An 18,220-nucleotide genomic window follows, 5' to 3' on the forward strand; every position below is an offset into this window, starting at 1 on the left:
GTTATTGTTGTTTGGCAATGTTAGTAGTAATTTCACAAAAGCAAATCTATTCTAAAAAAGACTTCCATAAAGAACCATGTCTACTCTGAAATCTAACTATAAGCAATGTATATACAAGAACATGCATACTGTAAATTACACATCCTACCCTCCCACCATTCATACTGGGCAAAAATTTAATTTCTCTCACACTTATTGATCACCTTTTCTCGTGTTGATGGATACAGGTTATTGAAAAACTTTCTGAAAGCAGTCTTTCACTGTGGTTAAGACAGAGCTAAGAAATTTTCTTTACTATATGTTCTCAGAGAATGCTCAAACGTTGTTAAATAAATCTGAACAAAGCATATCATATCAGCTCTCAGCAAACAGCAGTTGCAACTGACCCAAGAACATGAGCAGAATACACAAATAATGCCTAACACATAGGGACTTTGCCACTACTTTGTATCCATCATAAGGCATAAATATTACCCTTTACTAAATAAAAGAAACAGTAACAATGGCAAATACAATTAAAATCACAATGCCCTATAAGTACACATATATGTACAGAAACATACAAATCGAATTACCATGTTACACCAACACAACCAATACAAAGTATAAAAAAAATTCAAGGTATTCTTTTTTTTAAATTTATTTAATAATTGTTCAAGTACGGTTTTCTGTTTTTTACTCCCATCCCAGCCCACGCCCCTCAGTGCTCCCCACCTCCCTCCCATTTCCACCCCCCTTAGTTGTTGTCCATGTATCCTTTATACTAGTTCCTATAAATCCTTCCCCCTTTTCCCCCTGAAATTCCCTCCCTTCTCCCCTCTGGTCACTGTCCTTCTGTTCTCTATTTCAGTGTCTTTGGTTATATTTTGCTTGCTTGTTTGTTTTGTTGCTTAGTTTCCTGTTAAAGGTGAGATCATATGGTATTTGTCTTTCATCGCCCGGCTTATTTCACTCAGCATAATGCTTTCCAGTTCCATCCATGCTGTTGCAAAGGGTACAAGGTCCTTCTTTCTTTCTGCTGCATAGAATTCCATTACGTTATATACCATCATTTTTTGATCTATTCATTTACTGACGGGCATCTAGGTTGCTTCCAGGTCTTGGGCTATTGTAAATTGTGCTGCTATGAACATTGGGGTGCACAGGTTCTTTTGGATTGGTGTTTTAGGGTTTTTAGAATATAATCCAAGCAGTGGAATTACTGGATCAAAAGACAGGTCCATTTTTAGTTTTTTTAGAAAATTCCATACTGTTTTCCATAATGGTTGTACCAGTCTGCAATCCCACCAACAATGGATTAGGGTCCCCTCTTCTCCACAACCTCTCCCACACTCGTGTGTTGCTTTGTTTATGATGGCCATTCTGACCAGTGTAAAGTGGTATCTCATTGTGGTTGTAATTTGCATCTCTCTGATAGCTAGTGATATTGAGCATCTTTTCATCTGTCCCTGGATCTTCTGTATGTCCTCCTTGGAGAAGTGTCTGCTCAAGTCCTTTGCCCACTTTTTAATTGGGTTGCTTGTCTTCTTAGAGTGGAGTTGTGTTAAGTTCTTTGTATATTTTGGAGATTAAACCCTTGTCTGAGGTATCATTGACAAATATGTTTTCCCATACAGTTGGATCTCTTTTTATTTTAATACTGTTTTCTTTAGCCGTGCAAAAGCTTTTAATTTTGATGAGATCCCATTTGTTTATTCTTTCTTTTATGTCCTTTGCTCTGGGGGACATATCAGTAAAAAAGGTGCTGCACAAAATAACTGAGATTTTCCTGCCTGTGTTCTCCTCTAGGACTTTAATGGTGTCACGGCTTATATTTAAGTCTTTTACCCACCTAAAAATTCAAGGTTTTCTTATTCTTAAACTACACTCAGCTTTAATTTTTCAGCAAAAATAATCATAGATATGAAAAATAAAATTTACTTTTGAGTTAAAAGTTCCCCTGAACTGTCACTCTATTGACAGGTAAGCTGACCTGTATATCACCCAAAGTGCCTGCGTACTCAAGATTCAAGGAGGTAAATTTTATGTATAAGGCTCTCAAGCCATCTATTCAGGGATACAGACAAAATTGAGTCTGTCTCGAAAGGCTATACAATCTAATATGGGTAACCAAATGTAAACAGGAAAAAGCCAGATTATAAATGTAAATGGAGTTCCACTACTCTCTCTCCAGAAATATGAACTCTGTCCCAGACCAAATGGGATACATATAGATCTTCACTTTTCCATCATCCAAATCTCCTTATAAAACTGCCTGATCAAATTTTCTCTTTTATACCTTATCTCCTACATAACTACAGTCTTTTTTTTTTTAATCTGCTTCAGTCTTGAGGTGTTATTTCAACCCTGGATTACTAATTTTTAGGCAATTATGCCATGGCTTAATAGAAATATGTTTGTTTGATATGGGAAAGATTTTATTTCTATCTATATTTTTTTTCATATTTTACAGATTGGACACAAGAGAAAATGAAAATAGGTATCTTTGTGTAAGCTCTAGTCAGATTCTAACATAAAAATACGGTTTATAAAATTAATTAAATAGTAATTAACACAGCTCAGTTGGCTGGGCATCACCCCCCAAGGTAAAAGGTTGCTGGCTCAATACCAGGTGGGGGCACATGCTTGGGTTGTGATTTCGGTCCCCAGTTAGGGCATGTATGAGGTGCAACCAACTGATGTTTCTCTTTCAACATCAGTGTTTCCTTCCCTCCCTCCCCCGCTCTAAAAATAAATAATAAAATGATTTTTAAAATTAATTAAATGCTCTCAGTAATCTACATCAAAGTTGTAAAATTTTATTGAATTACATCTTTTCTAGCCAATCCATGAGCCACATGGCTTTATTATCAAGTAAAAACAAAATTCATATCAGTACACATCTGTCGAAATTTCCACTTCTGAATCTGAACCTGCTTTGTATAGCTCTTGTGGAAAACAAGGAAAATAACTTAGCTCAATACCTGCCTTCACAGTAAATACTCCAAAATGTTATCTAGTGACAGGAAATAACTTCGTGACTGCACACAAAGTACTAAAGAGCATGCACTGAATGAACAGCCTCTCATAAGCAAAAATACTCTTAGGATACCACTAGCAGTAAATAATGACAAAGCAGAGTTCAAATAGTAACCCAGAGAGATCAGGTACAAGTACTTGTAGTCTCTTTATTAGCTAATGTATTCAAAGGCTCTTTAAAATCATCATCATCATCATCATCACCATCACCACCACCATCATGATCTCCACCTTAAACATATCTTCCTGTTCAAACTGTATGTCTCCTACTGACCTCTTTGGTTTTACCAATGGTAATCGATTTGGTTAAATATTGACTTGGCCAAAAGTTAATTTGTTTTTTTACATAAGATGGTTCTAGTAGCACTTACTTGTCTTTAATTTCATTCAAAACAATTTTGTTAGATTGTATTGTGATAACTGACATACCAGCATGCATTAAAAAAAAGAAACGTATCAAAATTGGTAAATTTTTGTGTAGCCATTTTAATATTGAAGGTGGAAGAAAATGCACAACATTTTGGCACAGTATGCTTTATTATTTCAAGAAAGGTAAAAACCTAACTGAAAAAGCAAAAACAAAGATTTGTGCAGTGTGTGGAGAAGGTGCTGTGACTGATCCAACGTGTTGAAAGTGGTTTGTGAGGTTTTGTACTGGAGGTTTCTCACTGGATGATGCTTTGTGGTCAGGTAGGCCAGTTGACAGTGATCAAATCAAAACATTAATTGAGAACAATCAACACTATACCACGAAAGAGGCAGTCAACATACGCAAAATATACAAAACAATAAAGTCATTGGTAAAAATGAAAAATGTGTCTACTACTTTATGGAAAAACAACATGAAGTTTTTGGCCAACCCAATATGTCACGTCAATGAGTACTCCCTCGCCCCAGTTCTAACAGTCACTAATCATGTGAACCTCTCTCCCACTAATTCCCAGTAAGCTATCTAAATCAGTGCTTACTACTGCATACCTGAGCTCTGACATTAATAACCTGAGATCCTCCTGCCTGTAGACTTCATCTAAAATTCATCTTGGAAGATATCACCAACTGAAAAATCTTAGGCATTATTTTTGTTTCATTTTATTTCTCCCCAGATTATACATGCTTTATAATATCTACTCAATTGTCTAAATTCCTTGGACTAAAACTCTAGTACTGACCATCTATGCTTGACAACATGATACACTGATCTCCTAAGAAGAGAATTAGCCTTAGTTTTTCTGTGCCTTTACTTTTGTCATTTCATTGCCTTCATTTTGTAACCAAGATTTCACAACCATTCTCATCCCTAAAGTCACCAATCTTTGGCTGTCAAAGATTTTCCCTACTAAGACCCACACTTCAAATTTCAAATAATCAAATGACAGGGTTTGCATATTTTTTCCCAGTGTGCCAAATGCCTGACACTCCCCAAACTGTATCGTAAATGGCTAAAGAAAATTTGGCCATGCTTATACCTCTCTTTAAACCACCACAATATCTAACATACTACCTAAACATTGGACAATCAATAAATGAGGCCAAGACCATGGTAAGGACAATCTAAAACCAGAGAAGAAAAAAGGTTCCATGAGAATCCACAGGAATACTGTTTCTATTTACAAGAATGTATAGTTTATTTATATATTTCTATTATTTGGTATCAAAATATGGTCCAACATACCTGAATTCCCTCCTCTTGTATGAAACTTAAAACATTAAGCAAAAAGCAGCATTAGCAACTAAGCACATATTTGTGCATCCTGAAATAAAACAAAAAATTTACAAGTAAAAAAAAAAATCTGAATTTTAGGCCACCTTTAACTTCTTTCTGTGACCCTTACAGCCAGGTACTTAATTTTTCTGAATACATTTCCTCATCTGAAAATTCAAATGGGAGCACTGGCTGATTCTCCCAAGTTCCATAAAATGTCATACAGTCAGATTATATATTAAACCCAGTTCTAACTTATTTCATATGCCAGTCACCAAAGATTAAAAAAACAAAAAGTATATTGTATCTGCCTTCAAGGAGCTTAATCACGTAAAGGAACATTCCAATATAATATATATTACAGAGAGGTATGTAAAAGTAATATTGTGAAGAAATGTTCAAGATGTAAATGATACTTTCACATAAAATATATATCATTCAAAAAAGATTATGTAAAACTGAGTTCCAGCTAGAACCTATGATTTACCTTCTTTTATCATATTTATTAAAACTGAAGGGGACAAGTTTGGTAAAGCACTTACTTGCTTTAGAAATCATCAGAAAGAGCCAACCTTTTATTAACTTTTAAAAGTTAGGACTTTTTATTTATAACATTTTCCCTTACACCTCATATAAAATATCTATTAAATTTCATAGATGGGTTGAATCTAAATGACCTAGAACTAAAGTTATCACATGCAACTGTAAAAAACAAGCATAGACGTCAACTGTTGTTGAGTAAGTTATCTTTATGTAACACATAAAATATAAGCCTAGTATATAACACAGTATTACTTCACACAAATGCTCATTTTATAAACTTTTCTTAATTTCTACAAATGAAATTATATATAGTGCGGACAAACAAGAGGCCACATACTAAACCTCACAAACTTAGGGGAGGCCTGTAGGCCTTACAAATTCAGAGGCCTAAAGTAACCACATAGAACGATCTGAAATTACAACTTCCTAACTAAAAGGAAGTCATGATGGGTAATCATGTCCTAGGCATTATCTTCCTTGATGAAGGTCAATCTTGACCTTAACTGAGCCTGTCAATTGTCTTTTTGGATATAAGATAACAGATCTTAGGCCTGTCAGAGTATTCCCCTTTTTTTCCAGACCCCTCAGGACACAAACTCCCACCAAAGCAGGGAAACCACAGAACCTCTTCATTATCTACTTACCCAAATATCATTTCAGTGCTGTAACTGTTCGTTATCTTGCACCCACCAATGTAAAAGAAGTAATTGTCTCTTCATTTTACTTTATCCAATCCTGCTTTGCATTTTCCCACCTCCCTAATCTACCACCAATGAATTCCATGTAACCCTCCTGGCACCTGCCTCCTCCTCTAATTTAAACATGAAATTAACTGCAAAACTGCCATTCTCTGGAGTTTTGCAGTCCACTGAAATTTTGCTTCCTGGCAATTGTTGTCAGTTTGGCTCAAAAAAAAACTCATAAAAATTCTCTACAGGTTTGGACATTTTATACATTGACAGTACTATTACTAAAGTTAACACAATCCAATTCTAAATTGAAAGTGATAGGTTAGTATCTCAACTGACAAAAAGATACTCTTAAAAATTATTATGTGGCCCTTTGCCTACACACTGTCTTTAGTTTCTACTCATAGAGACGGTAACTATTAACTAACTACCTACTATAGAGAAACTACAGGAAAGAGTATTTACCAAAACATGTTAAACATACTATAGCAGTAATTAAAACTAGGGTTCTGGCCTATTCACAGACAGATAACATGGAACAGAACAAATCAAAATATATCTTTATATGCATAGATACACAATAATAAAATTTCAAATTGGGGGAAAAGATAAATTGTTCAAGCAATAGTATTATGACAAGTGGCTATCCATAGAATGCAGAAAAATAAACTCTATCTGAAATATCATCTTTTACCCCTCAGATTGCAAAGTGTTGACAAAAAAAAAAAACCAGCACACCGGCACAGTTTTGACAAAAATGTATACTGGTACAACTTTTAAGGAGATTTAAATCTGGCAATATGTACCAAAACTGAAAATATACGAACTAGTGATTCTGCCTATTGGATGTGTGTCAATTAGAAATAGGTAATAGGCACAGGTACACAGAGGTATATATCCAATGAATTTCATTACACCATCAATTAACAATGAAAAATTAGAAAACTATCAATGGGGGTTGGTCAAATAAATTATGATGCATCTATATGTGACATTATTTAGATACTTAAAAATGTCTGTTAGATCTACATATATTGATGAGTAATGTACTCAGTAAGAAAATGTTACAGAATATAATATATGATTCTGTTTGAGGATTTTATTTTTATTTTATTAACTAGTGATCAGGGATGTATAGGTACACACAAGCACTAAATAAGCCTGACCAATTTAACAGCAATCTTTTTAACAATGGCTATCTCTGGATGTGGAGCTTTCGCTTTGTCTGGTCTCTTTAAAAATTACATTTGCAGTCAGGGGGATATATTTCTTTCCATTTTGAAAAAGGAAATAACCCTATATCTTATGCATTACAAAGAAATAAAGAACCTGAACATGCTGCCCTAGAAGAGCTGATCCAACAAAGAGAACAAGACAGTGACCCCCACTGCTGTCCCCATTCTAGTCCCCAATTTGATGTACCAAAGCAGATTTGCCTCCCCACTCTACGTATCTTCCCTAGATAGTCATTCATATTTACTTCCCCAATTGTTATCTTTACGTAAACCTAAAATAGAGAACAGTACTGTGAAAAGAACATGAAATTTGGGATTATAAAATCCATAATTCAAGTCCTGTCCCCACTACTGAGCCCAAATGACCTTATCCAACCAATTATTTTGATTACAAAAAAGAAGGAAACTACCTATCTCACGGGGTTATTATGAGGAGGAAGCATCTACACATATATGGAAGAACTATGCAAACTAAAGTGCAATACAAACATCAGTTATTATTAACTAATCCAGACCTCTGCCCTAAACTCGAGACTAGTGCTTAAGTGATCTAAATGTCTCCAATTAGAAATCATACTATTAACTTCAAACTCAACATATCTACATTTCAATTCACTGCTTTTTCTTTAAAACTACTCCTTAACTTTATCAACAAAACCTGTCATTCTCTTGTTACTCAAAGCTTATTTCTATTTAAATACAATCCATTTTTTCCTTTATAATCCAACCCCTTATTTTCAAATGACATAATCCTTATTTTAAAGCCTGAAAATGCTTCTTACTGTCTTTAAGTCCCTGTCCTGCTCCAACTTTTCCTGAACCCATACCAGTTACAACCATGGGAGTAAGACTGCTTCCTCCTCTAGTATTTTCCCTAGATCCTCACTATTGCCCACAGAAGGCCACAAACCAATGATCCACCATGCTCTGTTGTTTGTTTCTCTGCAGTTACCTCTCATGACCTCAGTTCAGTACCCAGATGATTTTTCTTATTTCATTATCTGCTTGCCCCTTTAAGCATATAAATTTGCCAACTCTGGCATTAAACTGATTAACATTACAATGGCAAACTCTGGGGCAAGAGTTGCATGCATTTGAATCTCATCTCTCCAACTGAGGCTCAGATAACTTTTACACAGCAATTCATCAACTATGAAGTGAAATATTGCCTTTTACAGTGTGGATGAGTGGGATAGAAATGATATATTTCAGATTCATTCACAATGCAAGGAATATAATAAAAGCTTTAAAAATGGTGGCAATTACAACTTTAACTCCTACATTCAAGGACTTCATAATTAACCCCAGTTCATCTTTCTGAAAGTATCTCCAACTATTCCCCTACACAAAACCTACACTCTCACTTTACAAAGTCCTACCCATTTCTCCTCATCTGAATTTTACTCATCCAAGTAAAATCATGTAAAATGCTTGACAACCATTTAAATTTGGAAATATTAGTAAATAAATGGTGTTAAAAAGTCCCAAATATCATTAAGACTTTGTCATTATGAATTAGTCTCATTCATAAAAACTAAATTCTCTTTATAAGTATTACTGCACTGATTTTTTTCATGTCATATCATTTGATAGCTTCTGCTTAACAGACTCCAAAGAACCATTAAAATTAATTTAAGTCAAGTCTACTAAAAAATAACTGTCCTGCCTCCAAACTATATCAAGTAAGGATGCCACAGCCATTTTTCCTACATTACTTTCATCAACTGTGGTATGACACCCAGAACTGTGCATGGTGTAACTGTTAAGGGATAGTAATATCAAGTTGTGACAGTCCTTTAAATGTCAATTTTTTTAAATTATTAATTCTCATATAACTATATCTATAGTAAAAATTCTCTTGTCCTATGCTTCATTTTACAATATATGCTAAAAGTTAAAAAAAAAAAACTGAAACCAAATTACCTACACAGCAAATGTTGAATTAGCTTCATTCTATTAAGCCAAGACTATATGCAAACACTCAGCAAACTGGAAACATTAGCAATGTGGTAGTGATTTAACTAATATTTCACCAGTTATTCTGGATAATTACTGACCAATTATGATGTGTGGAATATCTACAAACTGATAAAATAAGAGTTCAAAAGAGAGCAAAATCATGGTATAAGCCTCAGTCAAGGCACTAAAAAAACTGTGAAAACAGAAACTAACCAATGAAACAAAGGGTGCTTACAGGCAGTCAAGTACTGTACTTGTAAATGTTACTTAGAATCTCAACTTTACTAAAAGGTGGAAGAAAAGCCATCCTCTCCAGAACCTGGACAACCGAAGAGGTCCAGGCAAAGTAGATTTATGAGATCCACAATGAAAGAATCAGAGAAATGTGGTCATTAAAACTTACATACTTTTATCTGTGACAATAAGTACAAAATCATCAACCTAACATTCTATAATCTGCTTCTAAAATATTATCTATTCTAGCTTCTCAAAGCACTCCACATTTGTAATTTAACTTCTTTAAAATTTCCTACAACCTTATATACAAAGTTTACATGTGAGTGCTTCTTGTTCATTGTTCATTTTGTGAGAGCTAAAACTGTGTGTTGCAGGGGCTTAATTAACATTTCATTAAAAAAATGAATCTAGCTCCAAGTTGCTTTCCAGTCTTGCTGGATTTAATGGAACAAATCTCCATACCTTAGTCCATGCAGAGCTACAGTACATTAGTTTGCTTGCTATGACCCCGAAACGTGAATATTTGTACAGCCCCCCACTATCAGCACATTCTTCTATTACTACCTCCCTCCTTTGTAACCTGGTCACCCTCAGCAACCTTTTCACTTTTTCATGTGTATGCCAAGTATCTCAAAGCCTTTGCATTTACTGTACCTCCTGCCAAGAATATTCTTCCCCAGATGGTCAGTCATACATCAAGCTTCCTTACTTCTCTTGGGTCTTTACTCAAAAATTACCAGCCAGGCCTTCCCCAGCCACGTCTAAACTGTAGATTCTAAAATTTCAACCCCCTAGTCCTGATAGCTCATCTCCTCCCTTTTCTGCTTTTTTTCCTCCCTAGCCTATGTCTGTTATCCCATATTTCTCTTGAATGAATGAGCACAGGGATTTGGCTTGGTTTGTTCTCTGTCCCACATTTCTAGAGCAATGCCTGGCACATAATAGGTACATGATAAATCCCTGTCAAAACTTGTTGATAGCCAGATTTTTTTTTAAAGAAGTGCAGTGACTTATTCATGTCCTATCATGCATTTTCTTCTAGAAATATCCTCATATATTCTGTAAAAGCTCAAATCCCTTCAGTATATTTCGTTCAAATTTCCATTAATGCTCAATTGTAATTATTTCTATAGAGGAATCCAATTTTCTTTCTTTTATATATAAGGCAAGAATACTTTCACATGTTCTTACATTCCTCATAGTAACTGGTTCAATGGTCTGTGATACATAAATAATTCTAGGAATGAATGCATGTGAAAAGGAACTGCTAGATTTTGACTTGAGTTTTTTGAAACAGTATTTTCTGTAGTACAAAATAAAAGCTTAATTGGGACTAGAGACCAGAATTACCCAATTGAGAAAATTTTACTAGCCAACCCTTGTTTTGAAAATATTCAAAGATTACACACATTTGCAAGTTAAAGCATATAGCGGGTGCTCAAACCCTTGCTAAATGCATGAGATTCTCAAAATTAAAAGCCAAATAAAAGCTCTTCTCAAGCTTCCATAATAACAATTCAGGTTCAAAAGTGTGGTTTTTCAAGAACAAAGGTCTTATGTGCTCTGTCCTTTGGACTTCATGAATTGGTTTACTAAAAATCAATCTGCCAGGCATTTTAACTGTTAGCAGGGGCTAGAAAAATTTTCTCAAAGAGTAGTACACTTCATTGTCTTCCCTGTCATCCAGTAACAACATGAAAGAACTAGGCCAATGAGTAATAGTAACTTTAATGTAAAAGATTCAAAACGGATTAAATAAAATTATTTTTAAAAAGCCAAATATCTTCACATCCTTAGCAATGGTCTACTTATAAACAACTCCTCCCAAAAATTACATCGACTACCTTCCTCAACTGTCCTTCTGCTTCTCATAGTAATATCAAAATTGGAAAGACTCTTTTCGTATCAAATATTGAAATACAATACTGAGTTTCTGTATTAAACCCGATTTGTCTTCAATTAAAAAGTCTCCTCCTAAATTGCTAACCTTCCAAACGAGCACCATCAACACACAAAAAAACTGGTTACCAATAATAAAGTGGTTAACGACACAGGTACATTTTCACATGGGCCAAATCACTGTTCTATATATAGCAGACTTAAGGCGAACATTCCTATGTAGCTGAATGTCTTGTAGTAACGTGACTCGTTATCAACAGTAAGCACATTAGTGTTCCTTGGCACTCAGGCCATATTACTTTGAGGTATGACCGCACTTTAAAGAGTCATGACTGAAAAAAATGAGATGATGAAACTATAAACAATAGACATAGCATATCCAACCAGGCAATGTTAGAAACAGTAAAAATGTTTTGAGAAGTTGCCATTTCTCCTGTTTCTACCGAGGAAGTTATGAAATCCGAATACACAATCCTAAATCTATCAGAGAGGCGGGCGGAGGCTGAGTCATTCCTAGGAGTAACTTTATACCGATCCTCACACTCCAGGGTCGGGACAAAGACATCTCTCCGTTTCTCCACTAGACGCTTCGTTCGGCCTCGGCCCAATTCCAGTCTCCGATTTCTCAAGTCAAAGACACCATTAGGGCTGAGCCCGGCAGTGGTGACGAGTGAGGACGCGTCTTGGTAGTTCAGGCGTCTCTCCCGCTCAGCCACTCCCGCAAGTCAGCCGGGGGCGCGTACAGGCAGGCATCCAGGGAGCTCCCTTCCGAGGAAGCCGCAGGCAGGCCTGGACCGGGCGAGCCCACCTTCACACCTCCCGCAGCCCAGTGGGTCTTCGATAGGAGCTAGGTGTCTCCACAGGGGCTGTAGTGTTAGGGAGGCGACCGCAAGGCAACACCTGCAGGGACCGGATGCGCTGGGCCCACGGTTCACACACCTGCGCGAGGGCGGCGCTCCGGTACTGTCGGGACCCCAGTGCCCTGGGCCCACTGTGCAGGGGCTCGCTGAGCGGTCCCGGAGCCAGAGGAGGGAAGAGGACACGGGCGGCAATGGCACTTACCTGGCAGCACCTCCTTCCCCGCCGGCGGCAACAGTAGAGCCCGCAGCCCCTGGCACCATCTTCCGCCGCCGCCGAGGACGAGGCGGCGGCTACCAACCTTCCATCCGGCACCGCCACTGACACAATCGCCGGTGTCCGGGTGCCAACCGCGGCCCCGAACTCCGGACAGGAGGGAGTGGTCCGGGCGGAGAAAGGACGCGGTCAGGCCCCTCGGCTCTGGGTCAGGGGCCGGGGGACAGGGGGCCGCGGCCGGTCAGAGCCGAGGGGCCGAGGCGACGAGAGAACCCTGAAGCAGCGCAGAAGGCTCGGCAGGGCCGCGGACACGGCCGCGGGAGGGTTTGTTATTGTCGACTCTGTCCCGTCCTCCGCGGAGCATGCCGGGAACCAGCAGGCGGGCCCGGGGAGGGGGCGGGGAGGAGGGGCGGTCCCGGAGTTCGAAGGGAGGCGATGCGCAAGTCCGGAAGTGGCTGGCCTGCCGGGAACCGAGATGATCCTGCCCGTAGTTGCTATCTTCCGGCGTACTCATTGCAGGTCATCTCCCGGCCCCGCGGAGACAGTGGTGGGTCCCCCCCCCACCACCACTGTTTGTTCAATGTCTGTCCACATTTCGGTGCCGTTCACGGTCCAGGCACTTACTACCACAAGGTGAGCTTGACCTTCTTTGCTACAGAAAGTTGGCCTGAGCTAGATCGATCCTGCCGAATTTTAGATTGGCTCCAGGTTAAAGAGCTGGTCTCTCGCAACCTGTGGCGGAGGTGCGGGGCCAGCTGAGGGTGGGGGTACTCGCCTCGTGACCCGGGGGTATCCCGCACACCGGGCCAAGATGTGTTAAGAGGATGAGGTACCAGGAGGGTTGTCGTCCCGCCGATCTGACTGTCGCCGCCACTACCCTCTCCCACCAAGATCGTCTGGACTGCAAGCGCTGACAGGTGTCTCGGAGTTATATGCGGCGGCACAATTTTTCTCAGAGCAGGTAAGGCAAAGAAAACGTCCAAGAGAAAAAAGATTTAAGGCCTGGTCACTTGGAATGAAGATGAAAGTGCGACTTCACGAACACAGTTTTCAGCTTTATTAATACTGAGTTCTCTAGTTGCGATAGCATAGAGTACTGTAATATATGGGAAACAGTTTCAGGGGAATCCTAATTTTGAGAAGATAGGCACGCGCAGGCAATGACTTGAAGCCACAGGCTTAAGTATAAGAATTTGAGGAGCAGAAGTTACACGTATAAAAGTTACATAGTATTTTAAATTTTTGTTATATCCAGAGAATATCTGGTGTGAGGAAAGCTTTGAGTTGTTACCGCTAAGTTATCAGAGGGCTTTTGAGTTGTGTTTTATAAAATTGGGTATTATCACCCTTTTCAAGTGCACCAAACAGAACAAATAGTACTAGAAAGTAAATTGTGCAGTTCTTCATGCCACGATGGAAAATGATTTAAAACAGAAAGACATTGATCTAACTGGTAAGCATTAAGGATTTTCAATTTTCATCACACTCACTTGATATCTGAAAGTTATGTGTAAGAAGGGCTCATTGTTTTTACCACTTTAATTTTACACTCCTATGTATCCCAGAGAGATCTTGTCCTTGTTAAGTCATTTTACTTCAGTATTTTTTTAAGCTGCAATTTTATTACACCACTCCAAGAAGATACAACAAAGAAGTGAAGATTAAGAGACTAAAATGCTATTATGCCTTCGGGGAAAAGTATAAACTGATCTTGTTAGACATAGCATAGTAATCAGCACACAGAAAATAACGTGGTGAGAAAAGATTTGACCAGAAAATTGGTAAGCAAAATACAACGATATTAGGCCTATAGAGGGTATGTTGGTGCACCCTGGCCAGTGTGGCTAGGTTAGTTGGGTGTCACCCAGAAAACCAAAAGGTTTCGTGGGTTTGATTCCTGGTCAGGGTTCATGCCTAGGTTGTGGGTTCCATCTGTTGGGCTGACTATGAAAGGCAGCCAATCAATGTTTCTCTCTTCCTCTTCTCCTTAGGGAAAAATAATGGCTTCCCCTATTAAAAATATAATAATGATGATGATGATGCTTGACTGTCCTCTTAGTTGTCAATGACACTCATCATTACACATACAACTTGGGATGTAGAAGCATCTCTAGGATATGCCAGTGATAATGTATTATTATATAATAAAATGTTTTTAATGTAACCTATCTCTCTTCTTTCTTTAGGGAAAAAATTTATTCCTCATCTTCTCTCTTAGAGGCTGGAAGAAACAATCAGAAGTGATTGGTTCATACCTTACAAATTCACACCTTCTCCAAAGTGTAAATGTTCAGAATTTATATGCATCTCAAGTTCTTTCCCAGTGATAAGTGAAAAGATATGAACATTTTTTAATATATATTCAGGAAGCTAGAGGAAGAACCAATACGGGTTACTGAAACCACATGTGTCCATAATAATGTGTCAACAAGTGATGTTTTCCTTCAAACAAGGATATTGAAAATAAGAATAAAAAACCCTCATGTAGCATTACTTCTCAGCCAAGATTCTTGATAGGAAGTCTTTAATATGCAGTCTCATTTTCACTTACTGTGCTTTTCTCACTAAAATTACACATCATTAGATACCACTAAGTTATTGTGTTAAATGGAAAATGCTGAGACTTTTGAACATTGTAAAGCATTTGCCATTTTAAATTATTTAATCTTTTTATCTCCTTTTTGTAGTGTCTCTTTCTTGGTATTCCTTTCCTTTAGTCCTCTTCCAAATTCTCAAGTAATTATAATACAATGTAAGTGATGCAAATATAAGGTGCTTTAGGAGAATAGACAAGTGAGACCTAATCTTATCTTTATCACTTTGTTTTGTAATGAACATTTAGGTTTTTTGATAGATTTACAGTGTGGGCATAAGAAAGCAGTTCTCTTTTGGAGGCATATATAGGGATTATACAGAGTTTACTGCTAAACACACTAAGCATTTACTTTAAATTCATTTCAATCATTAAAATCTCTTTCCTTCAGGCCTCAACTTCAGTGTCACTTTCCCCAGGGAACGCTTCTATAACATATCCATGGTTCTAGATTCTTATATCTTGAAGTATACGTCTAACCTGAAATACAAGTCCTTTTTAAACATAGGAACTGTTTTCCCAGTATCTGTGTAGGTGGTATATACACGAACATTTGTTGACAATGCCCTACACCTTTTTCAGACCCTCAATTTATTGGGAGGTGAGCACAACTCACCTCCCAATTAGTCTATTATTCCATCCAAAACCAGTCTGATCATGTCTTCTCTGCCTGGCAACCTTCCCTGGTCTTATTTTCTATATTAGGTACAATTTAAATGTAGTAACATATATATGAATCTCTTTTTTAGGTGCCAATCCATCTCTGCAATTATACAGGGGTGGGCAAAAGTAGATTTACAGTTGTGAGTATGCGAACAAGTTTACTCTTGTATTATACATTAGTTACTATTTCCTATACAAACAACTGTAAACCTGCTTTTGTGAACCCCCTGTATCTTTCAGCACTTTTCCCCTTTATATGTGCCTTACATGAGTTTCTTCATCCATTAATGTGTGCTTCCCCTCATTTGCCTTTCAAAGTCATCCCTTAAAACTGATCTTGCACACCAGCCAACTTCCAACTGCTAGAGAATATAGTGATCACTCACCCTTCTACTACCTCTGCTCCTTGCTACACTACTATAAATTTTTGTCTCCCCTCTTAAGTCTGTGAAACCCATTAGATTAGGAACTATAAATTATCCATTTTTAAGTTCTTAGAACTTTATAGAGAACTTAGAACTTGTCACAGAGTAAGCAATTAATAAACTATTGAATATAAAATTCAAATATTGAGAGCCTACTAGGTAAGTTACTGTGGGAAATTACTGCCCTCAAATATCTCAAAAACTCATACAGGGACCACTAAAAAGTCATTATAACAAGTTTATATGATAGTCTTTTGGTGACCTCAGGGTAATTGGTTCCAGGACACCCTGTCTCCCTCTGCAAACACCAGTATCAGCAATGCTGAAGTCCCTTATAGAAAATGGCATATTTGCATATAACCTATGCACATCCATACATCCTTTAAGCCATCTCTAAATTACTTACAATACCTAACATAATGTAAAGAGTTTGTTACTATGTTATTTAGGGAATACGTGACAAAAAAGTACATATTCACTATAGACCCAACCATTGTAGGCCTAACTACATAGGACGCATCAGCAACAACCTAACATTCTTAAAATATAGTTGTAATCTATGATTGGTTGAATTTATAGAAGAGAAACTAGGAATTGTAGGGCTAACTGTACATCAGGATATTGGAAAGATCATGGTACACATGATATTTTTCTTAACTGTCTGACTTGGGATTTTATGCTGCATGCATGTATTAGATATCTTTCAAACAACCTAGTGTCATTATCCTAATTTTCTTTTAGATTATGTTTAAACAGCCAGCAACCACAATTGACATAAATTTGCCTTTTCAAAGTATGAGTCACAATTTTAAATTTTTAAAGTTAACCCCTTTATAAAAGTGTTGGACTTTGTTTTTTTTAAGATCAAATAGTTAATTTGATGTGTAAAATACGGTCATACGCGTTAAGGCTTCTGCCACTATGATTATAAGTTAATGTTTTCAGCAGTATTTACAGAATTTAAAGGTACTCAGTGTGTTGGTACTCACACGTTACTAATGATAATGGTAGTTAACTTAAGACTACCTTCAAAGCCAGTGATGAGCTTGTGAGTAATGCCATTTCTGATGCTGGAACACATACAAAAAAAATACTTCTAGCATGCTTAACTTCTCAACAGATTTAAACTAATGGATCGATACTAAACATTTTCGTTTTTAATTATTTTGATGAAAACCTTCTCAGTTAAATGTACAAAAGTAGAGCTACAATGTCTTAAAGCAGAAGCTGATGGTCCTACACATGTAGAGATGGATTGGATTCAAACATCAAGTGGTAGTTGGACTTAAGGAGCTTCTTTGACTATGAGCCACATTAAGAAATATATTTTAACACTGACCTGGTATGGGCCTCTGTATCAACAAAACAATTTCACGAAAAAGTACTTATCGCCTGTGATGTACTCTGATGTTGTCTATTCTATGTTTTCCAAAACTAGTAAATTTCCCAACCCACTAAGTTGATTTTACCACCCTCTAATGGCTTGAAAGACATTACATTTAATTATTTAATTCCCAAACCTGGAGATTCTTTGCTTCTGGTATTTTCATCAGTAGCTCCCTTTTTAAACTATAGCCCTCAATGGTGAAGTTTGTGATATGTTTACTTTTAAAAAGGATAACCTAACTGAAGCCCATAAAATATTTGTGAGTGTGTCTTAGATGCCACAAGTGTGCTTTACCTGAATCTATTTAGCTGTCTTAATAGCTCTTTCTGGTTTCTATTAATTTTAAAACACAGTAACAAAGATATGGAGAAGTTGGAACTCAATATATTGATGGTGAGATTGTAAAATGGTGCAGATTGGAAAAGCACCTTGGAAAGCAGATTGGCATTTTCTCAAAAGGTTCAACAGAGTTATCACATAGCCCAGCAATTACACTCCTAGAGAAATAACTTGTCTCTACAAAAACTTGTACACAGATGTTCATACTGCATTATTTGTAACAGCTAAAGTGGAAACAATCCTAATGTGCATCAAGTAGTCAGTGGATAATCATTGTGGCATGGTCATAGAATATTGTGTGATGCAAGAATTTCAGTTCTTTGCATAGTAAAGAGAATTAGTAAATGGCCCAGCAATTCCATTCCTAGATTCTGTGCCAAGAGAATTGCACTCCAAAAAAATTAAAAACCTATATTCACACAAAAATTGTAGTCATAAATCTTCTTAACAGCATTCT

General features: G+C 37.3%; 1 protein-coding gene and 1 long non-coding RNA gene across 5 annotated transcripts in view; one reads left to right on the forward strand and one right to left on the reverse strand.

Moving 5' to 3' along the window:
- The window catches only part of RB1CC1 (RB1 inducible coiled-coil 1), a 101,965-nt gene extending 89,268 nt beyond the window's left edge, over window positions 1-12,697 (reverse strand). For 3 of the 4 annotated variants that reach the window (XM_037143604.2, XM_037143603.2, XM_037143606.2), the window contains exon 1: window positions 12,345-12,697. The gene's annotated coding sequence lies outside the window, so the exon portion shown is untranslated. Of the gene's footprint in view, window positions 1-4,690; window positions 4,770-12,344 lie in introns of all 4 variants that reach the window. The other variant, XM_053661216.1, reaches the window with a different exon arrangement.
- A 133-nt stretch (window positions 12,698-12,830) lies between these two features.
- Window positions 12,831-14,849, forward strand: LOC119048059 (uncharacterized). The gene is made up of 2 exons (XR_005082253.2): window positions 12,831-13,317; window positions 14,543-14,849. It is a non-coding gene; the product is annotated as an uncharacterized LOC119048059 (long non-coding RNA).
- Window positions 14,850-18,220: the final 3,371 nt, after the last annotated feature.

This window comes from Artibeus jamaicensis, unplaced genomic scaffold, assembly GCF_021234435.1.
Source record: "Artibeus jamaicensis isolate MK-2021 breed Jamaican fruit bat unplaced genomic scaffold, CSHL_Jam_final scaffold_916, whole genome shotgun sequence".
Taxonomy (NCBI): domain Eukaryota; kingdom Metazoa; phylum Chordata; class Mammalia; order Chiroptera; family Phyllostomidae; genus Artibeus; species Artibeus jamaicensis.